A 25,438-nucleotide genomic window follows, 5' to 3' on the forward strand; every position below is an offset into this window, starting at 1 on the left:
TTCCCTTCCCTGGAACCCTCTTCAGCCTTTCTGGGTCACAGTGAGGTTAGGTCCATGCTAAAGGGTGCCAGCGTCCCCTGCAGGACTCCCATTTTAGGTTGGATGCAGTGTGAACTGACAGAGGTGTCATTTAGTTTTTGAGAAACCCAGGTTATGCTCATGGGTTCCTTTACCTCATTTTACATCACATTTGTCTTCCAACTGTTCGCCCTGCAGATTCCAAGCTCCCGCATCAGATGCAAAGACAACAGCTTTGCAGAGCCTTAACCGGGTCTCATAATTGTACAATTTAAAATCTCTGTACCAAATACACACACCACACACACACACACACACACACACACACACACACACACACACATCTACTTATATCTCTATATATCTACATCTTTGCGCTTCTGCTTCTCTGACTGAACCCTAACTAATATGGTCTTATTTCAGTATACTAAGTTCTCTATCTTTTCCTTCAAGAATATTTCAGCTCTCCTTGTCTCTTAACATTTTTAATGTATATTTTAGAATCAATTTATCAACTTTCATATACACATACACACATGTTCAAACTGCACACGAATCGGAATTTTGATTGAGATTGCACAAATCCATATATCAGTATAGAGAGAACTGAGATCTTTATATAATGAGATTTCTAAACCTAGAAATTCTCAGGCTTTCAGATATGCATACAATTCACAAGGAAACCTTGTTAGAATACAATTTATGATTTAGTCAGCCTGGATGGAGCCCAGGATTCTGATTTTCTTATGAGCGCCAAGATAATGCTGATGCTGCTGGTCAGTGGACAACACTTTGGTAGCAAGGGTCTAGGCAGGGCATTTCTTTCCATTTAATTTCTCTAATAATATTTATGGCTTCCTGTATAAAGGTCTTGAACATATTTTGTTCCTAGGTGTTTGAAAGTTTATAAATTATATCTATATTTAAAATTTTTATATTCCATTTGTTGTTGATTTATAGCAATGCAATTGATTTTTATATGACTTTGTCTTGCTAAACTCACTTATTAATTCTAATAATTTATCTCTATAATCTTTTGGATTTTCTACAAATATAATCATCATATTAAAATGACAATTTTATGTCTTCCTCTCTACACCATTTATGTTTTATTACCTTTTCTGGCTTGACATCCCTGATAGAAATATCTGGGACAATGATGAATATCACTGAATGGTGATAGTGGACATTTTTATTTTGTCCCCTATGTCCCAATTTCAAAGGGAAACCTTGCCGTATTTGATTATTAAGAGTAGTTGCTCTATCGTTTTTCATCATGAATGATTTTTAAAATTTTGTCAAGTGTATTTCTGCATTTATCACAACAATCTAATAATTTTCTCCTTTATTCTGTTAATGTGATGAAATAAATTGATTAACTTTCAAATGTTACATCAACGTTACATTCCAGGAATAGACCCAACTTGGTCATGATATATTATCTTTTCTATGTATATCTGGATTGGTTTGTGTTGTTAAGCAGTTTTGCTTTTATGTTATTAAGTGAAATTTTCCTGTAATTCTCCCTACTTTTATCATCCTCAATTTACAATACAAATTATACTAGCCTCATATAAATTTAGGGAATACCTGCTTTGTAGACTTCTATCCTGTAGAAAACATTTTGTGTGATTGACATAATTTCTTCATGAAATATTTTTTAGTATTTAACATGAAACCATCTGGACCTAGAATTTTCTTAGTGAACAATGTTTATATATAGATGGCATATGTCATACCTTTAATATATTTTTGCTACTTTTTATAAATTGTGTTTTTCTAAGAATTTGTACTTTTAAGTCATATTTTCAACTTTGCTTGCATAAAGTTGTTCATGTTCCTTTATTATGCTTTTCTTGCCTGTATAATTATTTATTCATTTCTATACTTAAAGCTGTCAGTGTCCCTCTAAACTTTGGCTGCATCATCCAAGATTTGATATTTTTTTATTCTCTAATGTACATTATGATTTTCTTATTGAATTCACAGAATTTGTTATAAGAATATTCCTTAATAATTGAACATATGAGATATTTCAGTTACTTTTTGTTAAAAAATGACTTGTAGATTATGTCTACTCTATCGAAGAAGTGGAATATTTGTTGACATTTTCTTTATTGCTAAATTATAGACAATTTTTAAAAAATGTTACCTAAGCCTGAAAAGAAGATATTATCTGCAGATGTTAGACATAAGGTTCTAAAGTTATCTATTAAGTCATGTTCGCTGACGCCAATGTTTAAATTGTTGAAACTTTCTAGACCTTACTGACATGTGACTGCTTATTAAACCAGTAACTGAAAGAATCTGGTAAAAATCTCTCATAATTTTGCATTTTTCTATTTTACATTGTATCATATTAATTTTATCATTCAGATTATGTTACTAGATCTATAAAATAGACATATTTTCCTAATGACTTTCATATTTTGTTATTATAAAGTATCTCTCTATCATTATCAACTTTTCAAAAGTACACTTTGTCTGATATTAATATAGTGACTCCAGCTTTCACTTGAATTCTATATCATATATCTTTCACATCTTTTGTTTTCAAACATTTTTTGTTCTCTTATTTCAAATTTGTCTCTGTAAATAGCACATGGTTGAGATTATTTTGTTTCCACTATGTCTCTCTTTATCACTAGAGTATTTAGAACCATGAATATCCTATCTAATAAAAGAATAATATGCAAATTGACCATCACTCTAACACACAAGATGGCTGCCCCATTGTGGTCAAAAATGGCCACCCCCATGTGGACACAAGATGGCCGAGAGGGCAGTTGGGGGCAACCAGGCCTGCAGGGGAGGGCAGTTGGGGGTGACCAGGCCAGCAAGGGAAGGCAGTTGGGGGCAACCTAGCCTGCAGGGGAGACAGTTGGGGGCAATCAGACCAGCAAGGGAGCAGTTAGGCATTGATCAGGGAGTGGTTAGGGGATGATCAGGCTGGCAGGGGAGTGGTTAGGGGGTGATCAGGCAGGCGGGCAGACAAGTGGTTGGGAGCCAGCAGTCCTAGATTGTGAGAGGGATGTCCAACTGCCCATTTAGGCCCGATCCTAAATGGGCAATCAGACATCCCTCAAGGGGTCCCAGATTGGAGAGGGTGAAGGCTGGGCTGAGGGATACCCTCACCCTCATGCACAAATTTTGTGCACCGGGCCTCTAGTTTAATATAATTACTGATATAATTGAATTTAAATAATCATACTCAATTATTTTTATTTTCTACCAATGGTAGGCCTTCTTATTTGTTTCCTTTTGGACTAATTTTGCCTTATTACTTTATTTACCATCTCATTTGTTTGGAAGTTGTATATTCTTTTATGATTAGTATGATAGATTTCTTAAAAATTACAACATTTCAAATGTCTGAAATATTATTCTAGTTTGGTTGATTTGATTTCAAGCTTCCTTTTATTGCATATATGTAGAGCCTGGCTATTCAAGTTTTTACTTGATATGCTTCCAATAAATTGCTTTGCTCTTTAAATTAGCCAGCATTAATTCTGTTGCTTGGGAATTTGTCAAGTGGAGATCTATTAACAAATTTCTACTGAAGGATATAAAATAATTCAATATTTCCTATAATGAATATATTTAATTTGTTAAAATGTGCTCTAAATTACATGCACATATTTCAATAATTCTATTCTTCTGATTTAAAAGGAATTCATGACTACTACAGAAGCTGTTATCTATATTTTTAAAAGGTTCTTATTTATGGATTTCAACAAATTAAAATTTAGTTAGAAGATACATATTAATCTTTGAATTAATTTTTCTAGTGATGTGGCATATTAACAATTGAAGGTATAATTTTAAGAGGAGCTATTAAGATATATTAAGTTGTATTTCTTTAAATTTATTGTAAAATTCAGTTTTTCATATGACATTGTATTAAATTCAGGATTTGAAATTTAGCTGCTTACAAGTTGCTGAAGAGGAGCTAGGATGCTTCCCTAGATCAGCTTGATAGTACAGAGAGACTGGCCCAAATTAGGGGCTGTAAAATAAAGTCCTATTTATTGTAAAATCAAGCTGTTCCATGGGGATAGCATTACCCAGACATTTTTAATGCAAAAATAAACAAAAAACTGAAATGATAAAAGACAATTAAATAAAAAGGATCAGTGAGCCAATGATAGTAATGGGAACCTAGAAAGGCAGGTGATATTTAGTTTGATCTATATTAGGAAATGTCAATCAACAGGCTAAGAATGGCATTCTGTGGGGAAGGGAAAGATCCCTTACATAAAAGGGGTGAGGTAAGATCAGAAGACACACACACAAAAAGAGAGAGCAGGATCATAATCTTATGAATATAATGAACAGTAGTCTCTTTTCAGCATTTCCCAGTCCCAGGAAAGGAATGAGCTATTGGGCATATTCACAGAAGTTTTATTATTATTGTTGTTGTTGTTGAGTTATAATTGACATGGAAGTGGTTTTCGAAGTAAGAATTAAAAAATCCAAGTGTATGATTTGAGGTATATAGAGAAAGGGAGGGTCATGTAAAGTAAGGATCCTGGGTTTTAGCGATATCATCAAAATGGAGTACAGTTGTCTTGAACAATATGGATTTGAATTGCACGTGTCTACTTATATACAGATTTTTTTCAAACAAATACCTGTATTGTTTTCTATCCAACGTTGGTAGTCAGTGGATGCAGAGGGCCAACTTTATGCATTGATCTATGCTTTTATACAGGGGACTTGAGCATCAGCAGATTTTGGTATCTGCTGGGGTCTTGAAACCAATTAATCATGGATATTAAAGCTAGTTAAATTTTTTTGGGGGGGGAGAGTCAAAATTATACACTGATTTTCTACTTCATAGGGATCTTCAGCCCTAACCCCCATGTTATTCAAGGTCGACTATCCTGTCCTCCAGAAGAATATCACAAGGATCTGGTGGTCAACATTGTCTGCCTCCCAGGTAATTCTTCAATATCCTCTTTAGTCTATGGGAATCTCTGCCCTTGAGCCAAGAATCTCAAGGATCCTTACTCCCTGGTTTTCATCTCTTATTGTTGATATTTCTGTAGGAGAAGAAATAGGAAAGAAGCAAACAACCTTGAAAAAAGCACCAACTGTTCCTTCTTTGTCGCTGAGAAGTCTTGTGGCACACTGATTGAAACAAAGAATATTAGTAAAGCTTTATTAGATGTTTTAACTTCAAACCAATCACACTAGTAGATAATGAACACTTTCTAAGCACTCATGAGTGGTAGTTATTTTTATTGGGTAAGTTGTGTAGGATTCTCTCCTCTTATAGCCTATCCTAAGCCATCTCAATTAGTCTGCACCTAACCCTCTAACCATTTCAGGGTGATAAGACTGACAAGCTTAGATGAGTTTTATCTACATAAATTCCTGAAACAACAGAAATTAATGCAGAACCCATTATCAGAAATCATAGTATAGCTGGTACACAGCTCTGATCATTGCAAATGAGGTTTCAACTAGACCCAAGAGCACTTTAAGTTCTTTTGAAGTGTTTTCCAAATCGGAAAATCTTTCTCTTAAAAGCTTCTCTGAAAATTAACATGGATCTTGACCAAGGATGATTGGTCTTTTCCCAAGGAAGTGTTATCAGCATTAAATTATGCTGAGTAGCCTGGCATGTGCATGCTCCTTTAACATGTTTTTTTTGTATTAAAATTAATTTAAAGTTATAAAACATTGATTTTAACCAATGCCTGAATGTAAACATATGAACTGAGTATAACATGGACAAAAGGACATAATTATTCTGGGGAATAATAAAAATATGATTTTCTCATAAAAAACTCTTTTCTGTAAAGATAAGTCATTTTGACAGATTAGGAATGGCTTGAATTCTAAGATTCTCTGATTGACATCGTCTTAACTCCCAATGAAGCTACATGAGCATATATGTAATTTTGTGCAGTTAATCAGATGATTTGATTAGTATAAAAGTGACTCAAGGGAGCCTTATTTTTGAAGGATTATTTTTCATTATAAAATGTCTTTAAAAGAAAATCAAGAATCCTGTTGGAAAAAATCAACCACAATTCCACTATCCCATTAAAAAGTTGTTAAACCTAATGAATCTCTCTAGGGTTTTAAATGTATTCTATTTCTTGTTTAAACAAATTTATGATTACACATTATACCCAATTTTGTGTCTTCCTTAACACTTTTGCCAGGCATTATTTTAAAATTTTTATGTCTAGTAACATTCAAATCTCATAACATATTATATACTAGAGGCCCAGTGCATGACATTCATGCATTTGGGGGGTGGGGGGGCTCAGTCTGACCTGTGCCCTCTTTAATCCTGGAGCCCTCAGGTGATGTCTAACTGACAGCTTAGGCCCGCTCCCTGCAGGGACCAGGCCTAAGCCTGCAGTCGGACATCCTTAGTGCTCCCACCACCGCTGTGCTCGCCAGTCGTGAGCCTGGCTTCTGGCTGAGCGGCACTCCCCCTGTGGAAGCGCACTGCCCACCAGGGGGCAGCTCCTGCATTGAGCGTCTGCCCCCTGGTGGTCAGTGCACATCATAGTGACCAGTAGTTCCACTGTTCGGTCGATTTGCATATTAGTCTTTTATTATATAGGATATTTTTTATTTACATTTTATGAATGAAAGCACTGAGGCACAGATTGGTCAAGTAACTTGCCCAAGGTCTATCAAAAAAGTGATGGGGTGAGGATGTTACCTCCAGCTGTTTTCTGAATCTCTATGGCAGAATATCAGCATTTTGAGTGGCTGTACATTTCACCGAATGACACCACCACTCTCCTTACTATTGGATAATTAGGTTGTTTGCAGACTCTACCTAAAATCTGGAAATCTGATCAGAGATAAGATTTCCAAGAGAGAAATTACCAAATCAAAAGGTTTAAATATTTTTTTGTCATTCAAATTTTTTTTTAAAAAGTAATTAAATCGAATTATCTTTTCCATTATTATTACTTCTATTCCTCCTATGCTTATGGAGAATAAATACTATAATTTAGCATATTGTTGATAATATAGAACTTTCAAAAGCATAGAAACAAATCTTGCACTGTACCTGTACCATTTATTAATATACTAGTACATGCATCATTGGATTATATAATTAGAAATGCAACATTATCTATAGAGAAGGATCCCCAATGAGACTTTTGATTGTTATCTATGAATATATGACAGAGATAAAGCATAGGAGTGATCTTGAAACATGTCCACTCTTGAAATAACGACAAAGTCTACTTTGTCAATATATGTATTGACCTGTTCTGAATGTGACACTGTTCTCAATGCTCATTGGCATCTGCAGCTTGAGCATAGCTAGAAGGAGATATGTCAGTGGTAAGAATTAATGAAAAACTTTTTGTTTAAGTTAGAATTCTTTGGTTGCCTGCAACAGAAAGAAAAATGAAAAGGGATTTATTGAAAGGATACTGGGTAACTCACACTAAGAGGAAAAGCTTAACAATTGATTACTGAACTAGACAAGCAGCTTTGGAGACCTCAGTTAGGAACTCACACATAGCTTTTTTACAAACTGATAATGGAATATATTTTATCATTTGTAATTTCATTACAAATTCATATTCCTGGGAATGAATTTGATTGGCTTATCCCTTAACTAAGGCTGGGAGAGGGAGTTGGGCAAGACTGGATTGGACAGTGCCAGTGCTACCTCAAGAATTTGTAGAGAGCTGAGCAAGCAAGAGCAACAGATGCCAAATTCAATTTTCATCTTAATGTGGGAACAGAAGCTTAGAAATCAATAAATTCTTAAATATCCAGGAAGTAGCTTCATGTTGGCAAGTCCATGCCACAAAATGTCTTAATCAGTAGGATATAACAATGTATTTACTTCACAAAGACATGGCTTTGATTCACTGTAGATTTTCAAATTTAGCCAAACAAAAGAATATTGTTGCTATAATCTCTTAGTTCTAAATGGAAGCAGGAAACACAAAATCAAAGATAGTTTGGCAGTTAGTATGAAAGATAAAATCTAGCACTTGAAAGACCAGGACATAGCCAAAATCAAAATACTGGAAAGCAGCATTAAAGAAAGATCAAATAGCCCTGGCTGATGGGGCTCAGCTGCTTGAGCATTTTCCATGCATTGAGAGGTTGCCAGTTGTATTCCGTCATGGCACATGCCCAGGTTTTGGACTCAATCCCTAGCAGAAGGCATGCAGGAGGCAGCTGATCCATGTTTCTCTCTCATCCATGATTCTATCTCTCTCTCCTTCCCTCTTCCTGTCTCTCGAAAATCAATAAAAAGTTATTTTTTAAAAAGATCAACTATATGTGGGATACATGAAAGAATCCAACTACAATGGTGGTAAAGTCAAGGTGAAAGTTGGTGAGAGGACAAAGGGGTACAGAACATAGGGATAAGTAGAATGTGAAAAAATGATGCTTTGTAAATGGTTCTTAATTGTAGGACTTAACTTGGAAGCCTCAGACCCAGTAGTCCAAATGCGAACATGCTTATAACACAATTGAAGGAAATGAATAGAAGGACAAGCCATTAGAAAAAAAAAGGATTTTTTTTCTTTAAATGCATTTGAGTTGTCTTTAGGGCTACTTTATTTCTTTAAATCTTTATTGTTGAAAGTATTACAGATGTCTCCTTTGTTTATGGCTATTTTAATGGTTAAGAGTTGTTTTTAGTTGAAGTCCCACTAGAGGGGGGCACAAACTTTTTTTCAATGTTTAGGTCTCTAAATGTCTTAATCTGGTCCTATTTGGTCATTTGTCCAAGAGCATACTTTCAAAGTTATGCCCTTGTAAGAAAGCAACATTGTTTGACTTCCAATTAATATATAAATGAGTAAACAAGTTTAGTCAATAGATATTTGTTAATGCTTACAATGAGCTGGATCCTGCAGAAATTAAAATGGAATGACTAATGTGTCCTGTAATTTGATAGTCCTATAATCCTCCACTCTGGGTGATAGCAATCCTCCTTCCTGGTGAAGAAAAAATAAAATCCTAAATAACATATACTTTTAAAGCTTCTTTTCATCATTGAAAAGATGACATAATTGTAAGGCATTATCAGGCCAAAAACAAGTGATTGCAGGAGCCAGATAAGTAGAAAGACCCTTCCCCTCGGCATGCCACCCCCACACTTTATCATTACTCATTTCTTTTCCCACTATTGGCATTTATCTAAGCAGATACTTGTTCTGTGATTTTCAGTTTCTTGCATGTGCAGTCAAAAATCAAAGCCCAAGGCCCTCTCAAGGTAGTGCTCTAACAGAAGACTTTCACCTGACGAAGTAGGGACCTTAACAGACAATATCCTCAGGAGATAAGTTAAATACGATATAAACCCTTCTTCCCAAAAGTCACAGAGGACTGTTCCCTTGCAGGCGAGCAGAGCAAAGCAAGAGGGGAGAATGAGAAGATTATTCCTCAGAAGTTCTAATCATAAGCAGCCCTCAAAGGGGTTGAAGCCTCAAGCATCACACATTTAGATGATCAAAAAACAAACAAACAAAAAACCCTCAAGCTGTGACTTTTACTTAAACATGATTGGTAGTACCCATGCCTGTCTCAGAAAAGAAAAAAAATCTTCTATGAAGAAATAAATCTTCATTCAAGGTTTCAAAGAATTATCGCAATGATTTAAAAAACAACAACAAGAAAGACAAATTCCCTGTAAAAGTATTCTAAGACAGGAAGCATGACAGAGATTAAGAGCCAACAGAGAGAAATAAAAACAATAGAATGAATCTCACAAAGACCTTATATATTGCAATAATTATGCTTATTGGACTTAAAAGTAAAATATTAAAATATCTACAGGCAACAGTAAATTAAAAAATAAAACTGTGAACTTGGGATTTCAAAAAACAAACAAACAGAATTCCTAGAAATAAAAAATATAATTGAAACAAAACTTCAATGATTAAGTTTCATAATAGATTAGACACAGAAGGGGAGAAATATGGTAGAGAGGAAGCTAAGTAAAAAAAAATTTCAGAATACAGTACAGAGACAAAAAGAGGACACTATGAAAGAGATCAAGTTCAAGGGTTTACTATACATTTAATCAGATTTCATCAGATAAGAGAGAGACTAGAACATGAGTAATGAAGAGATAGTGAATGAGATCTCTTTATAAGTGATGAATATTTAAGAAGTTCAACAAATACCAGGAAAGGTAAAAAGAACTACACACCCAGATATACCCAGTGACACTGCACAATCCAAGAACAAAGAGATAAGCAGGAAATTCTCAACAGCATCAAGTTGGAAGACTGAAATAATATTTTCAATATGATAAAAGAGAACAAGCGTCAAATTAGAAATCTATTTCAAGAGAAAATATCTTTAAAATAAGACAAAATAAATATATTTTAGACAAACCAAAAATAAATGTGTTTACCACAATCAAGCCCTCTTTAAAGAAAATTATTAACAACCTTTTTGAGAAAAAAAAAGATCACAGATGGAAGTTCTGAGCTGTAAGAAGCAATAAGACCAATCCTCTATAATGAAGAGGTAATATGCAAATTGACCACCACACCCTCACATAATATGGCCTCCCCCATGTGGGCACAAGATGGCCCCCACAAGATGGCTCGCAGGGGAGGGTAGTTGAGGGTGACCAAGCCGGCAGGGGAGGGCAGTTACGGGTGACCAGGCCTGCAGGGGAGGGCAGTTAAGGGTGATTGGGCCAGCAGGGGAGGGCAGTTAGGGGTGACCAGGCCTGCAGGGGAGAGCAGTTGGGGGCATTAGACAGGCAGGGAGATGAGTGTTTAGGAGCCAGTGGTCCTGGATTGCAAGAAGGATGTCCAACTTCCAGTTTAGGCCCAATCCCTGTGGGGTCCCAGATTGGGGAGCGTGCAGGCTGGGCTGAGGAACACCCACTTCTGTGCATGAATTTCGTGCAATGGGCCTCTAGTAGGTTAATAACAGTAACAATAATAATAATGTGAATATAAACATGAAGGATTTATAAATGATATTTATTGAATAACATGCAATGTTTTAAATAACTTTTATGTATTGATCCATGACATTCTACTATTTTTGTCAACTCCATTTTATACAAAGTGCAGTCAAAGATGTAAGTAACTTGTCCAAGGCTGATAATTGGTGGAACCTGCATTTGATTCATGGCTGTCTGGGTAAGCTGGTTTTACTCAAAACACTCCTGACCACAAACATATGGATTTTTCCTTACACCAACCAATTATTCAGTTATTCAGGTCTCTGAATGCCCAGTGGATAACCTACAGTTCAATTCAATTCTGATACTACCCAGTTAGCCTTAGACTCCTTAGGTTTAAAAGCTCAGTCCCATAAGACTGCCCTTACTTCTGAAACCAGTTGCAAGTCTTAAGTCCCTGGGTTACCCACATTTCTATTTGAATGTGCTGGAAATTGGGTGTTTCTTCAACACTCCCTCCACCTCTAGGTTTGATAACTTCCTAGAATGGCTCACATAATTCAGGAAGGTGGTTTATTTACTATTACCAGTTTACTATAAAGGCTGCACTTAGGAACAGCCAAATGAAAGTGATGCCTAAGGCAAGAAATGGGGGAGAGATGCCGAGCTGCCATACCTCCTCCAGGTGTGCCACCCTCCCAGCACCTCAGTGTGTTCACCAACACAGAAGCTCTCTAAACCCCAATTGCCTAGGGTTCTTTGGAGGCTTCATTACACAGGTACACATTATTATATCACTGGCCATTGGTGATTAACTCAATCTCCAGGCCTTCTCCACTCCCTGGAGGTCAGCAGTGGGCCTGCAAGTTCAGATCATGTAATCATGCCTTGTTCTTTCTGGTGATCGAGCCCTACTTTAAAACTATCTAGGGCAGCGTTTCTCAACCTGTGGGTCGCTACCCCTTTGACGGTCAAACAACCCTTTCACAGGGGTAGCCTAAGACCATCCTGCATATCAGATATTTACATTACAATTCATAACAGTAGCAACATTACAGTTATGAAGTAGCAATGAAAATAATTTTATGGTTGGGTCACAACATGAGGAACTGTATTTAAAGGGCCAGAAGGTTGAGAACCACTGATCTAGGGGCTCTTAGCCACCAGTCATCTTATTAGCATACAAAAGGCATTCATCACTTAAATATTTCGATGATTTTAAGAGCCTTGTGCTAGGAAGCAGGGCTAAAGATCAAACATATATTTCTTATTGTTTCTCACTGAGCCTGTGTTCTTACTTGCTATTCTATACCCACTCTCTTTAAGTAAAGGATAATAGCATATAGTTCAGCTTAACAGACATTAAAGTTTTATTCCATATATCTTGAGCTCTTTTTTTCCCTTCACAGTTAGTGAATACAAATCTATCTATCTATCTATCTATCTATCTATCTATCTATCTATCTATCTATAATCTATATCTATATATCTATATATCTATTCTGAAATTAGATTTGGAAGACACAGGATTACACAAAGGAGTATCTCATGGGATCACTTGACTAGGATGGTAGTTCAGTCTGATATAAAGATGGAATCCACCAGGACAAAAACCACAGCTAAATAAGACCACAACGTCATGTTAGAGAAGTAGGTCCAAGAAGTAAATGATGATCCAGAAATAAAAGACAAAGACATAATTAATATGTTAAGAGATAGGGCTATAATAATGGAGAGGATTAAAGAACATGAGCTGAAAGAGCCTGGGATATAAGATGTCAACAGATCTGGGTTGCTCACACTCTCTCTAATGGATACTAAAGATATGGCCCAAGCACCAGTCAGCGAGGGTAGGGGGATCCTGGGGTTCAGTGAACTGGCTCAACTTCTTGGATTTGAGAATTCCAGTTTTTATGATAAGTGGTTTGAACCAATTGGCTTTTAAGATTGCTTTCAACTGTAACATATAATTTGCTACAGAGAGATTTCATGGAAATGATCCAACTGCAGGTCTATAGAGTGTTTGTGAAGATACCATATCAGTGAAATTTTTTTTTTGTTTAATTAGTTTCTGTGAATATTACAACATTAAGGCTATGTTACTACATTCATATTTCAAAATAGGGAAACTTGAAGAGGCTCCACATGGTATAAAGTATACAGAGCCTCAGGTAAAGCAGCCTCGTTTATGGGATAAGAATCCTGCTAATTATCTAGAAGAGTCGGGTACTATGGGTCAGAAGGGGGAGATCTGAAATAGTCTTCTTAGAATTTGTGTTTTTCTTAAATCAGAAACACACGCACACACATACACAACATACACAAAAAACAAGAATTCACACACACACACACACACACACACACACACAATGTACATACAAAAAACAAGAATTCAATTTTTCTGGGAGACTGACCCTAGGCAGGTGAAAGGTAAGATTGCATCTCTTAATAGGAGACACGCTGAGTTTTGGAAAGAAGGCATGCTCTACCGGTATTTTGAGTCCTAAATTTAATAATTGAGGCATCAAAACCATATAATTTAAAAAAAGTAATTGTGATGGACATGTTTGCATTTTCTCTAGTCATTTTCCTTTTGTTTCTATTTAGCATGTGGTAAGTTCCTCATGAGGTTACAGTGTTTCAGCAATGTGAATGAGAACCAAGGGAGATTCCCTTTGTTTCCTTTTGCTACACTTTGTCCAACCATTAAGAGGAAGCAGCATAATTCTTTGGATGTCTGATGCTGTTTATGATACCAAAATAAAAATTATAACATGAAAATGAAACTAAGAGTCTCAAAGTCAGGATCTCTTTTTTAAGGCATCACGTTATTTGTTAACACTCCCCTCTCCCTCCTCTCATCCTCATGCTCAATGTTCCTCATGGGCATCTAGTATTTGACCAAGTTGCATTCATTTTGCTATGACTAGTGGCTCAGTTGGTTGAGCATCATCCTGTGCATCAAAGGGTAGCTGGTTGAATTCTTGGTCAGGTCCCATGCCCAGGTTTCAGGTTTGGTCCCCAGTCAGGGTGCATATGGGAGGCACTGATCAAAATTTCTCTCTCATGTCAATGTTTCTTTCTCTCTCTCTTCCTTTCTCTCTCTCCCTCTCCATTTCTCTCTCTAAAAAAAGCAATAAGAGCATTAAAAATGTTGTGCTCATCTATCCTCCATGTGCAGAACCACAGCTTCAGTCATTGCCTGCCTAACAGGCACAGCACTTTCCTGGTTTTGGGATACTTTCCTCCACTCTCTTTTTCACCACTGCTTTCCTCACGGCTGTTCTCAGTGGAATTGTTGATGCTCTGTTTTTCTTTCTTCTCAGAAATGTTTATTTTCCATCTCTACTTTTAGAACAGCAAAGATGGTGACAAGTAGGAATGTAAAAATTCAAGAAATATTTGGTAAACACAATTGATAAGCTGTGTGGGATGGCAGAGAGGAGAGGTTTCAGCATGACTCCCAAGTTTCTGGTGTTGAGCTTCGTTACAAAAACAGTAAAAGTAAACACTTCCTTTTATTGAGCATCTGCTTCATTCCATGCAATGTTGTGTAGGCTTTAAATGGAGCAGTTCTGATTCTCTGAGTACATTTTAACATAAGATGTTTGATGTGTTTCTGGGACATCCTAATGACGACATACAACAGATAGTTAGATTCTCAAGTTTAAGATTCAGGAAAAGGGTTAGCATTGACAATGGGTGTAACTGGTAGTTAATAATAAGGAGAGTAAATGCAATTACCAAAGAATATATGTCAAATTAAAAAAAAAATCAGCCAAGAAAAACCATCCTATCTAATAAAGAGGGAATATGCTAATTGACCCTCATGCCATTGCAAAGATGGCGGCACCCACAGCCAATAAGGAGGGAATATGCTAATTGACTGCCCCGGACTCAAAGATGGCGGCGCCCACAGCCACAAGATGGCCGGCAGGGGAGGGCAGTTGGGGGGGACCAGGCCGGCAGGGGAGGGCAGTTGGGGGGACCGGGCCAGCAGGGGAGGGAAAGTTGGGGGCAATCAGGCCGGCAGGGGAGCAGTGGAGCAGTTAGGTGTCGATCAGGTTGGCAGGGGAGTGGTTAGGGGGTGATCAGGCTGGTTGGGGGCCAGCAGTCCTGGATTGTGTGAGGGATGTTCGACTGCCCCTGAGGGGTCCCAGATTGGAGAGGGTGCAGGCTGGGCTGAGGGACACCCTCCCCGCCCCCCCGCCCCCAGTGCACGAATTTCGTGTACCAGGCCTCTATTCAGGATATAATAGAGGGAGCATGAGATTTGGTGCCAGGTGGATGTTGGTTTGAATCCGACTAAAAGTCTTTGTTTCTCTGCTCATTTTCTCCAATGAGAGATAATCCTTTAAAATTCAGCTCCTATTTTCTAGTTTTACAGAATGATCCTGCCTTATCTTTCCCGACCATAATTTACTGGATCAGGGATTAAAAACATGGCTTAAGACATTCAATCTAAATGTTGAGCTGAGCTAATCAGGTTTTCTCTAGGGCATTTGGACTAAGTGACTCAGAAATTGTGGCCCTCAACTAACTGTCACCCTCTCTTCCCCTGCTTTTATAACCAGAACATTTTATAATGACTTCAAACCAGAATTGCTGTGAAAACATGGTGTACAAGTGTGGATTGTTGAGTGTGAAATATTAGCAAGTCATTTGAATTATCCTGCAATTTTCATTTGGTAAACTATTTAACTGGATGCCTGTGAAGGATAGAAGATAAAACAGTAAACATAATGGGGGCTGAGATAGTATTCCAAGAAAAAGATCTTTGTACAAGATAAAATCTAGTAGAGAGGGGGCCTTGAGTACAGAGGGTGTATGAGCAATCAACAGAGACAAGAGAGGGCTAAGCTTCTAAAGACAGGGTCCAAAAATTGAGAGAGATTATCTAAGTTGTGGCTATCATATATCCCCTGATGAAACATGGTAACACCCGTTAGCAGCTGTGCCCACATGGGTAAAGTTAAAAGACCATTCTTTCCTTTGCCTTCACTCTATTTTTCAGTGAATTTACCTAATGAGCCCAGAAACGTTGCATGACATAATAAATATGGGGGAGGAGGAAGCCAGGGAGAGATGCCTCCATTGCTTTAGCCAGAAATCAGAAGAAGGCTCCTATGTCTTCCTCTTTCTTCAAACCTCAGTATTCTAATCCTCCCTCAGGAAAATCTGTGTCTGCAGTTCTTTGGCATACACAGAATATCATTGCTCAATATCTTACAATTTGCTCATTCCATTAGCTGGGTACATATGAAACATTATTCCTTTGTGATACTCCCAAGTACTCAATCAACTTTCTAGGTCAATCAGCTTTCTTTCACAGTCATCAGCAATATATTTTAAGTTTCTTAAATTAAGCACCACTTGTAAAACAACTGAATGATAAACCATATTTCTTATTTTTCAAATGATGATCAAAATTTATATTTTTTTTGTATCCAAAATTTTATTTTATTTATTGTGTTATATAGTGTGAGTGCCAGAAACTTTGTTTCTGGCATAAAGCAGGCAATTGTAGTCCACATTTTTATACCCAAGTGTATCTTTAATTTACAGAAGTTATAAAGCACTTTTACTCAGTTAGCAAGTTTGTTGCCTGCATATCATAGGCTACATTTCTAAATGTCAACTCTTGCAATTTTCAGCCTTTTTTATGTATAATAATAAATGATGAGAAATATAATTTTTGTTAGGAGGTGCTAGAGAACTTCAACATAAACTCTTCATGGAAAGCAATCTTGAAATGTACCATCTAAGAATTCTTCAAAATTAGGATATTAAGACAGATCACATATAGCTCTTCAGGGTGAGTGCTAATGCCTTCACAAGGTTTTGTTATTCCATTTGTGAGATTGGACAATGACTGATTGAGCTGGTGAGTAAAGAGCTCTTAATAACCCTGGAAGTTCAGCTCCTTTCTTAATCCTAACTGATGTGGATAGAGTGAAATACCTTATTATAATATTTAGTGTGTGTTTGTGTATGTATGTGTATAAGTGTGTGTGTGTATGTGTGTGTGTGTGTGTGTGTACCCATATGCAAGTCTTTGTTATTTTGGTTTCCTTATGTGATGTTTCAAAATAAACTGAGGTCCATTTAGTATATGATTATTGAAAGCAGATTGATATAATCAATATGGCTCATGTCCAGTATTGCCAAATGTAAGGAGACATTCAAAATAGAGGCTCTGTTTAGTTCTAGGGCAGAGTTTATAATTAGTCATTTACCTCTAGATTGGCACTGTTTTCTGTTTCAAATTTTCATTTAATCAAATTAATATTCTTTTACCCAGAAGATAATGTGCTGGAATTTGAGATATTTGTGTTTACTTGATAAAATCTTAACATTTTAAACTAAAATATCTATGCACAAAAGATTAGGGTCAGACAAGGTTATATAATCTATAGAACCTGAAAATGATGACAACTTCAGAAATCCCAGGTTATCTCCTTTGCCTAAGCAATAGCTCCTGTGTTTTCTATTGAGATGTGAAATTCTACAGCAAGAATTATTCTTTAGTTTAAGAATTTTGGGGGGGCAGGTAAAATGTAAATTTTATTTAAGAAAGATTATATATATATATAATATATAATATTCAGCTTAAACAATCCTGAGATTCAATTTTAAGAGTAGTATTAATAAGTATTAATCTACTATGTCTGTGGAAGAGTAGTATTAATAAGTATTAATCTACTATGTCTGTGGATTGTTAAGACAGAGAGATAACACCCACCAGATGGATGGGGATGGGTTGTGATATAGCCAATATTTGGTGTACTAGGAATTTGGGAAAGACATGGCTGATCTGCCTTTATTCACTCATTCTCTAAATATTTATGAAAGCCTATTATGTGACAGACATTATTCTAAGCTCCTGGGATACAAAAATAATCAAAATAAATGATTTTCCTGTTCCTAAAAAAAGAGCATATTGTCAAGTATATTAGTTTCCTAAGGCTGCCATAAAAAATTACTCCAAACTTGGTAACTTAGAAATTTATTGTCTCACACTTCTGGAGGCCAGAAATCTGAAATCAAGGTGTCCCCAGGGCCATACTCTCTCTGAAATCTCTAGGGCAAGCATGTCAAACTCAAAGGCTAACATGGGCCAAATTAAACAAGGCTTGCGGCCCACAGGCCGTGAGTTTGACATGCTTGCTCTAGGGAAAGATTCCTTCTAGTCTTGTCCAGTATCTAGTAGCGCCAGGCATTCCTTAGTTTATGGCAGCATGAATCCAATCTCTACTTCCATCTGCACATGACCTTTGTTATTCCAATTGACTCTGTCTTTCCTCTGCCTCTGTGATCTCTCTTCTTATAAGGATGCCAGTCATTGGATATAGGGCTCACTCTAAATCTAGTATGAGTTCCTCTCCAGATCCTTAACGAATTGCATATGCAAACACCCTATTTCAAAAAATGATCACATTCTGAGGTCCTGAGTAGGGATGAATTTTTAGAGGACACTGCTCACCTCACCACATGAAAGAAGCAATATAAACAAGTACAGAGGTAGTTTTAGCCCAGGAGAATGCTGGGAGAAGTGCAATGGGTCACAGGAGAGGGGGAAGGAGGAGAGCGAAGAATATTCTAGGCAAGGCATTTTGAAAGACCCAAAGGAAAATATGTGGAGTGGTTTTTAAGAATTTCAGTGTGGTGGGAACTCATGAGAGTACATGGGGAGGGAGGAATTAGAATGACAAAATGTGAAGTGTTGCGTGTGTGTGTGTTTTCAAAAGAAAGAGCCAGTTCATGAAGATGTGAGGATTTTTTTCCTGAGATAAATAGGCAGCTATTGCAGGTTTTAAGTGGGATATCCTTGCATTTCAGGAAGATCGCTTTGGCTGTTTGTAGGAGGGGTGGGAGGGGGAGGGGGAGGAGAGAGGTAAGCTTGTAAACAAAGGAATTTAAGAAGGGGTATATTACACCTTATATATATTATACCTTGTGCCCAGACCTGGCCAAGGGTAAGACAAAGGGTGCAAGTTAGGACAATCACATACTCAACTCATGTCATTTTAGCCTTGAGATAAATGACAAAATATTTCAAAATATTGCTGTTCACTCAAATCAACAGAGGTACCAATTATTCCGGCAACTTCTGTCCACTTTTCTGTTCTTTCTCAATCCAAATTATTCGGTCAGCCTTGTGATTCTGAAAGTTAGATCCTCTTCATAAACTCACAATCTTTGCTTAGGAAAGTTGAAATCATTTATATTGCCCTCAATAAAAATACCCCAGTGTTAGCCAAAGGATGACAGTGACATAAACTAGGGTGGGAGACTGAAGTAGTGTGGACACATTTGAATGACTTTTAGGAAGTAGCACAGATTTGCCTGGGTGATAAATTAGATGTGGGTTGTTATGGAGTGGAGTCAATGCTGAAGCTCAGGGTTCAAATGCAACAATACAGGTGACTAGCAGGACTAGCAGAACCTTTCACTGAGATAAGACACAGCATGAGAGTATCAGACTGGATTTATTGCATTCAGTTTCAGACATATGAATTTGAAGTGCCTGCAAGACATCCAATTGAAGGTGACCCATAAACATTTGAATATAGGTCTGAAGTTCAGGACAGGAGCCTGGGTGGGAGAATACATATGTGGGAGTTGTTGATCTATAGAGACCGATACTTTAAGACCCAGACTGCTAGTATCATAATTGTAGCACACGGACTCTATGACCTGGCACTTTCCATTCTTTTTTTTTTAATATATTTTTTTATTGCTTAAATTATTACAAAGAGTATTACATATTTCTCCTTTTTCCCCCCGCCCTTGACAATCCCCTGGCCTCCCTTACCCCCCCAGTGTCTTATGTCCATTGGTTATGCTTATATGCATGCATACAAGTCCTTTGGTTGATCTCTTACCACCCCCCCTGCCCCCCCACCCTCCCCGGCCTTCCTGCTGTAGTTTGACAGTGTGTTCCAAGCAACTCTGCCTCTGTATCTATTATTGTTCAAAAGTTTATAATGGTCTCTATTATCCATGAATGAGTGAGATCATGTGGTATTTTTCCTTCATTGACTGGCTTATTTCACTTAGCATAATGCTCTCCAGTTCCATCCATGCTGTTGCAAATGGTAAGAGTTCCTTCTTTTTTACAGCAGCATAGTATTACATTGTGTAGATGTACCAAAGTTTTCTAATCCATTCATCTACTGATGGGCACTTAGGCTGTTTCCAAATCTTAGCTATGGTGAATTGTGCTGCTATGAACATAGGGGTGCATATATCCTTTCTGATTGGTGTTTCTGGTTTCTTGGGATATATTCCTAGAAGTGGGGTCACAGGGTCAAATGGGAGTTCCATTTCCAGTTTTTTGAGGAAACTCCATACTGTCTTCCATAGTGGCTGCACCAGTCTGCATTCCCACCAGCAGTGCACAAGTGTTCCTTTTTCTCCACATCCTCTCCAGCACTTGTCGTTTGTTGATTTGTTGATGATAGCCATTCTGACAGGTGTGAGATGGTACCTCATTGTTGTTTTGATTTGCATCTCTAAGATGATTAGTGACTTTGAGCATGTTTTCATATGTCTCTTGGCTTTCTGAATGTCCTCTTTTAAAAGGTGTCTATTTAGGTCCTTTGCCCATTTTTTGATTGGATTGTTTATCTTCCTTTTGTTAAGTTGTATGAGTTCCCTATAAATGTTGGAGATTAGGCCCTTATCAGATATAATGTTGGCAAATATGTTCTCCCATGTAGTGGGCTTTCTTGTTGTTTTGTTGATGGTTTCTTTTGCTGTGCAGAAACTTTTTATTTTGATGTAGTCCCATTTGTTTATTTTCTCTTTAGTTACCAATGCCCTAGGATCTGTATCGGTGAAGAAATTGCTTCGGCATATGTCTGAGATTTTGTTGCCTTTGGATTCTTCTAGTATTTTTATGGTTTCCCGTCGTATATTTAAGTCCTTTATCCATTTTGAGTTTATTTTTGTGTATGGTGTAAGTTGGTGGTCTAGTTTCATTTTCTTGCATGTATCTGTCCAATTTTCCCAACACCATTTATTGAAGAGACTGTCTTGACTCCATTGTATGTTCTTGCCTCCTTTGTCAAATATTAATTGAGTGTATTGGTTGGGGCTGATTTCTGGGCTCTCTATTCTATTCCATTGATCTATGTGTCTGTTCTTGTGCCAGTACCAGGCAGTTTTGAGAACAGTGGCTTTGTAATACAGCTTGATATCTGGTATTGAGATCCCACCTACTTTGTTCTTTCTCAGGATCGCTGCAGCTATTCGGGGTCGTTTTTTATTCCAGATGAATTTTTGGAGAGTTCGTTCTAGGTCTGTGAAATATGCCGTTGGTATTTTAATGGGAGGCACTTTCCATTCTTAATAGTCTTCTCTTTATTGAGTTTTCAATTACTTATTTTTCTTTAGTCATTTTTTTAATAGATGCTTACAAATATCATCACTTTCATATCTTTCATATAATTTCATATGCATAATCTCCATAGAATAAATAATGCAAAAACAGATTGGAAAAATTCCTTTCCTTTCCTCCTCTCCTGGCTAATATCACTTTTCTCTCAGATTATGTCTATTATTTTCAATATTTGGCAAGGTTGAACATTCTTTACTGTATCACATTGTCTCTAAATTGAACTTTAGGACTTTTCTTATTTAGTTCCAAATAAGATCTAGTGCAGTTTAAAGCACTTAATGGGCATTCACATGTTTATTGATAACACTTTTAATGTAGAGGTGAGTGCAAGTTGAAATAGACACCAGAAGGAACACAATATGACTTAAATATTCAAAGATTGTAATTATATAGCATAACAAGAAAGTGAAATAAGACACCAAATACAAATATGATAAGTGGATCATTTTGTTTCCTTTGTAAATAATTTTTCATGCACAATTACACTTACACCTGCATGTGCTAAATTAATTTTTCCATGTTGATGAATATGGAATGAGGAATACCATTTGAGAAATATTCTTTCAATTCAAGCCTAGATTCATTCATGCTATCTAGTTCAGTATCAGAAGGGATATGAGATAGAACAGCATACATTTTCTCTTTATAATTTTGCTTAAGCCTCTAATTTTGTAAAGTTTGAGTTAGTGTCAGAAATACAAAACTACAGATGTCAAGAATAAGTTTCCTCTTCACTCAAAGCTAGCTGTAACTTTTCTGATATTTCTGACTGGGCTGAGGTTGGTGATGATGAAACTTAGCACATGAATCATTTTCTTTATCTTCAAAGAACATTACTAACATTAAATAATTATTCCTCACAATATTCTGCAAGGCTGGTGTTTTATTCTCATCCCATTTTACAGATCTGAAAACTGAGGGGTAGAAGCCAATTAAGTTGGTATCCTATGATGCCCCCAAATTAAAAAATAATAACAGCCTTTTGAATCTTAACCACCTTTTCCCTTTCTATTTTGGTTCTGTCTATGGACATTAAGATGTAAGGAAGAGATAGGGGGAAATGTAAACTCTGATGTTTTCAAAGCGAAGGAAAAATTTCACACCTTTTCAACTGCCATTGAGCTGCAGGTGAAGAATTTAACAGCTTGCGGAGTGCTAATTAGAGCCCATTATAACTTGATTGACCTGCATTGGCAGTAGCACTCCTTGTGTCCTTGCAAGATGGAGAATTTGCTTTTTGCACAGTTGTGATTCACGTACCTCGGTTTCCTGACTATGGAAGCAGTGATAATTCAGAGGCAGCAATCAGAACTGGGCTGCGGAAATCAATGTTTAAAATGGAATTTTCCCTTGGTGAATAATAAGCAACAGATCCTGTTCAATACGGCCAGGGGCCCAAATGTTTTCACACCGACTTGCATGGGGATAGGGAAAATTGAGCTTCATTATCTATCTTAACTTCTTAATTAACAAAGTCAAAGAATCTAGGAGAAACAAGATTTCTGTATTTGGCCTTCCTGGCTTTTGCTATTTACTATTTGCAAAAGAAATCAAGTATGTATATTGACAAGGTAAATGCTTTGTACTCAAGTGGCAAAATTAGCCTTTCCGAGTAAGTGCATTATTTCAGTGAAAATTGTTTCTTTTTGCTTCATTTGATTATTTTCTTGATGATCTGAGGGGATTTTCTTCTGTCTGGATAATTGAATTTAGTACTGTTCTATATACTTGTCTTCTAACCTTCCCTCTACTACTCCCACGTTTCTGTTTGCTATTGCACAGAAAGATGTGTGAAAAGGCATTTCCATTTCATCCATTCTCTTCCCCAAAATAATTCTCCCATTTTCTCCATTTATTTTTGCTAAAATATTTCTTACATTGAGATATAACTGATATATAAAATTAGTTTCGGGGTACAACATAATGATTTGATACTTGTATATATTGTATCACTATAAATGATCACTATAATGATTCTAGTTAATATCCTTCACATCCTTCATGCTAACTTATTAATAACTTCTAAGTCTTTGGGCTAAATGTTTGAGTAAATATCTAGAAATTAACACTAAAAAATCCTAACATTTTTGAAACTCTCCACAAACCTACCTACTCCAGTCTACTCTAAATTGTGATTTTATAAACACTTTTCTTACAGCACTTTTCTTGTAACATTTATTGAGCACTTGCCTTGTGCCTTCCCCACCAGACAAGATTTGAGAAGGGCAGAGCCCCTGATTTTCTCATTCACCTTTCTCTCCACTATGCAGGAAAGTGCTGGGTACATGTTAGGGGCCTAGGGCATGAATTTGTGCACCTTGAAAGGAACTGTGGGCCGTGAGGCTGCAGTGGGCATAGGGGTGGGCTTGGCCCATCCTCCACACCCTTGACCAGTCCCTCCCATCACGGCCCCCTAATCCCTTCTCTGTCTGCAGCCTGGCTCCCACCACCGCCACTCCCACGTGCTGATGGTGCCAGCCCTGCTCACACCTGCTGATGGCGTGGAGCAATTGGGACTGTGCTGACAGCGGGTGTGAGTGGGGCGAGCATTGTCAGTGGATGCAAATGGCGGCTGCTGCCCTAATTGCCCCTCAGGAGCAGGGGGAGGTGGAGAAGCCCTGAAGGGTGATTGGGGCCGGCAGCAGCCACTCGTACCCGCTAATGGCTCCGAGCAATCAGGACTAGCGCTGGCAGTGGGTGCAAGTGCTGGGCGGGACTGTGGCACACGGGAGCAAAGAATTTTCACTGACCACCAGAGGCTCTCCCTGATGACAGTGACTGGTGCCTTGTCTTGGTCTGGCACCCCCGCTCACCTGCTCCACCATCCCGCTGCAGCTGATGCCCACCATGTTCCACACTCTGCCACCTGCTGCCAATGCCCATCATGTTCCACACATGCCCCCTGGTGGTCAGTGCACATCATAGTGACCAATTGTTCCTTGATTCCACTGTTCGGTCTATTTGCATATTAGGGTTTTATATATATACTAGAGGCCCGGTGCACAAAAATTTGTGCACTCGGGGGGGAAGGGGGGTCCCTCAGCCCGGCCTGTGCCCTCTCGCAGTCTGGGACCCCTCAGGAGATAATGACCTGCTGGCTTAGGCCTGCTCCTGGGTGGCAGAGGGCAGGCCCAATCCCTAGGTGCAGCCCCTGGTGGGGCTCAGAGCAGGGCTGATTGGGGAGTTGGGGCGCCGCCCCCTGTCATGCACAGAGCAGGGCAGATTGGGAGGTTGCGATGCCACCCTCAGTCATGCTCAGGATAGGGCTGATTGGGGGGTTGGGGCACCACCCCCTATCACACTCAAGGCAGGGTCAATGGGGAGGTTGCGGCGCCACCCCCTGTGATGCACAGAGCAGGGCCAATCAGGGGGTTGGGGCAGTGCCCCCCCCCCCTGTCACATACAGAGCAGGGCCCATCAGGGGGTTGGGGAGCTCCCCCCATCACTCACAGAGTAGGGCCGATAGGGGAGTTAGGGCACCGCCCCCTGTCACACACACAGCAGGGCGGATCAGGGGGTTGGGGTGCCGCCCTCTATCACCCACAGAGCAGGGCCGATCAAGGGGTTGGGGCGATGCCACTGTCACACTCAGGGCAGTACCGATGGGGAGGTTAAGGCTCTACCCCGTCACACACAGAGCAGGGCCGTGGGGGGGCGGGGGGGGGGGTTGGGGGGCCACCCCCCTGTACAAACACAGGGAGGGTGAATAAGGGGGTGGGAAGCCCCACCCTGGCAAAAAACAAAAAGCGCAGAAGGAATAAGGGGGTTTGGGGGCTGCACCCCTGTCCAGCTTATCTGGGGCCAAGAAGCCCTGGGGGCTCCCCTGAACCCGGGGCTGGGAGGGTTTTTACCCTTTTTTCTAAATAAAGAAAAAAAGCCTTGGGGCTGGTTGGTTTCCCCTGAAGGTGGCTCGGAATAGGGGGGGGGGGCCCCAATTGGGGTGGCCTGGCAACCCGGGTGAAGGGGCTGAAGGCTGGTTTGAGCTGGTCACACCACCCCTTCCGGGGGGGGGGGCCCCCCTGGGGGTGCCTTGGCCCAGTCTGGGTGAGAGGGTCGAGGGCTGCTTTTCAGGTTGGGCGGTTTTTGACTGCTCTTCACGCGTTGGGGGGAACTCTCCCAACCGCTCCCTTTTTTTCTTT

Source organism: Myotis lucifugus, unplaced genomic scaffold (assembly GCF_000147115.1).
Source record: "Myotis lucifugus unplaced genomic scaffold, Myoluc2.0 scaffold_177, whole genome shotgun sequence".
Lineage (NCBI taxonomy): Eukaryota > Metazoa > Chordata > Mammalia > Chiroptera > Vespertilionidae > Myotis > Myotis lucifugus.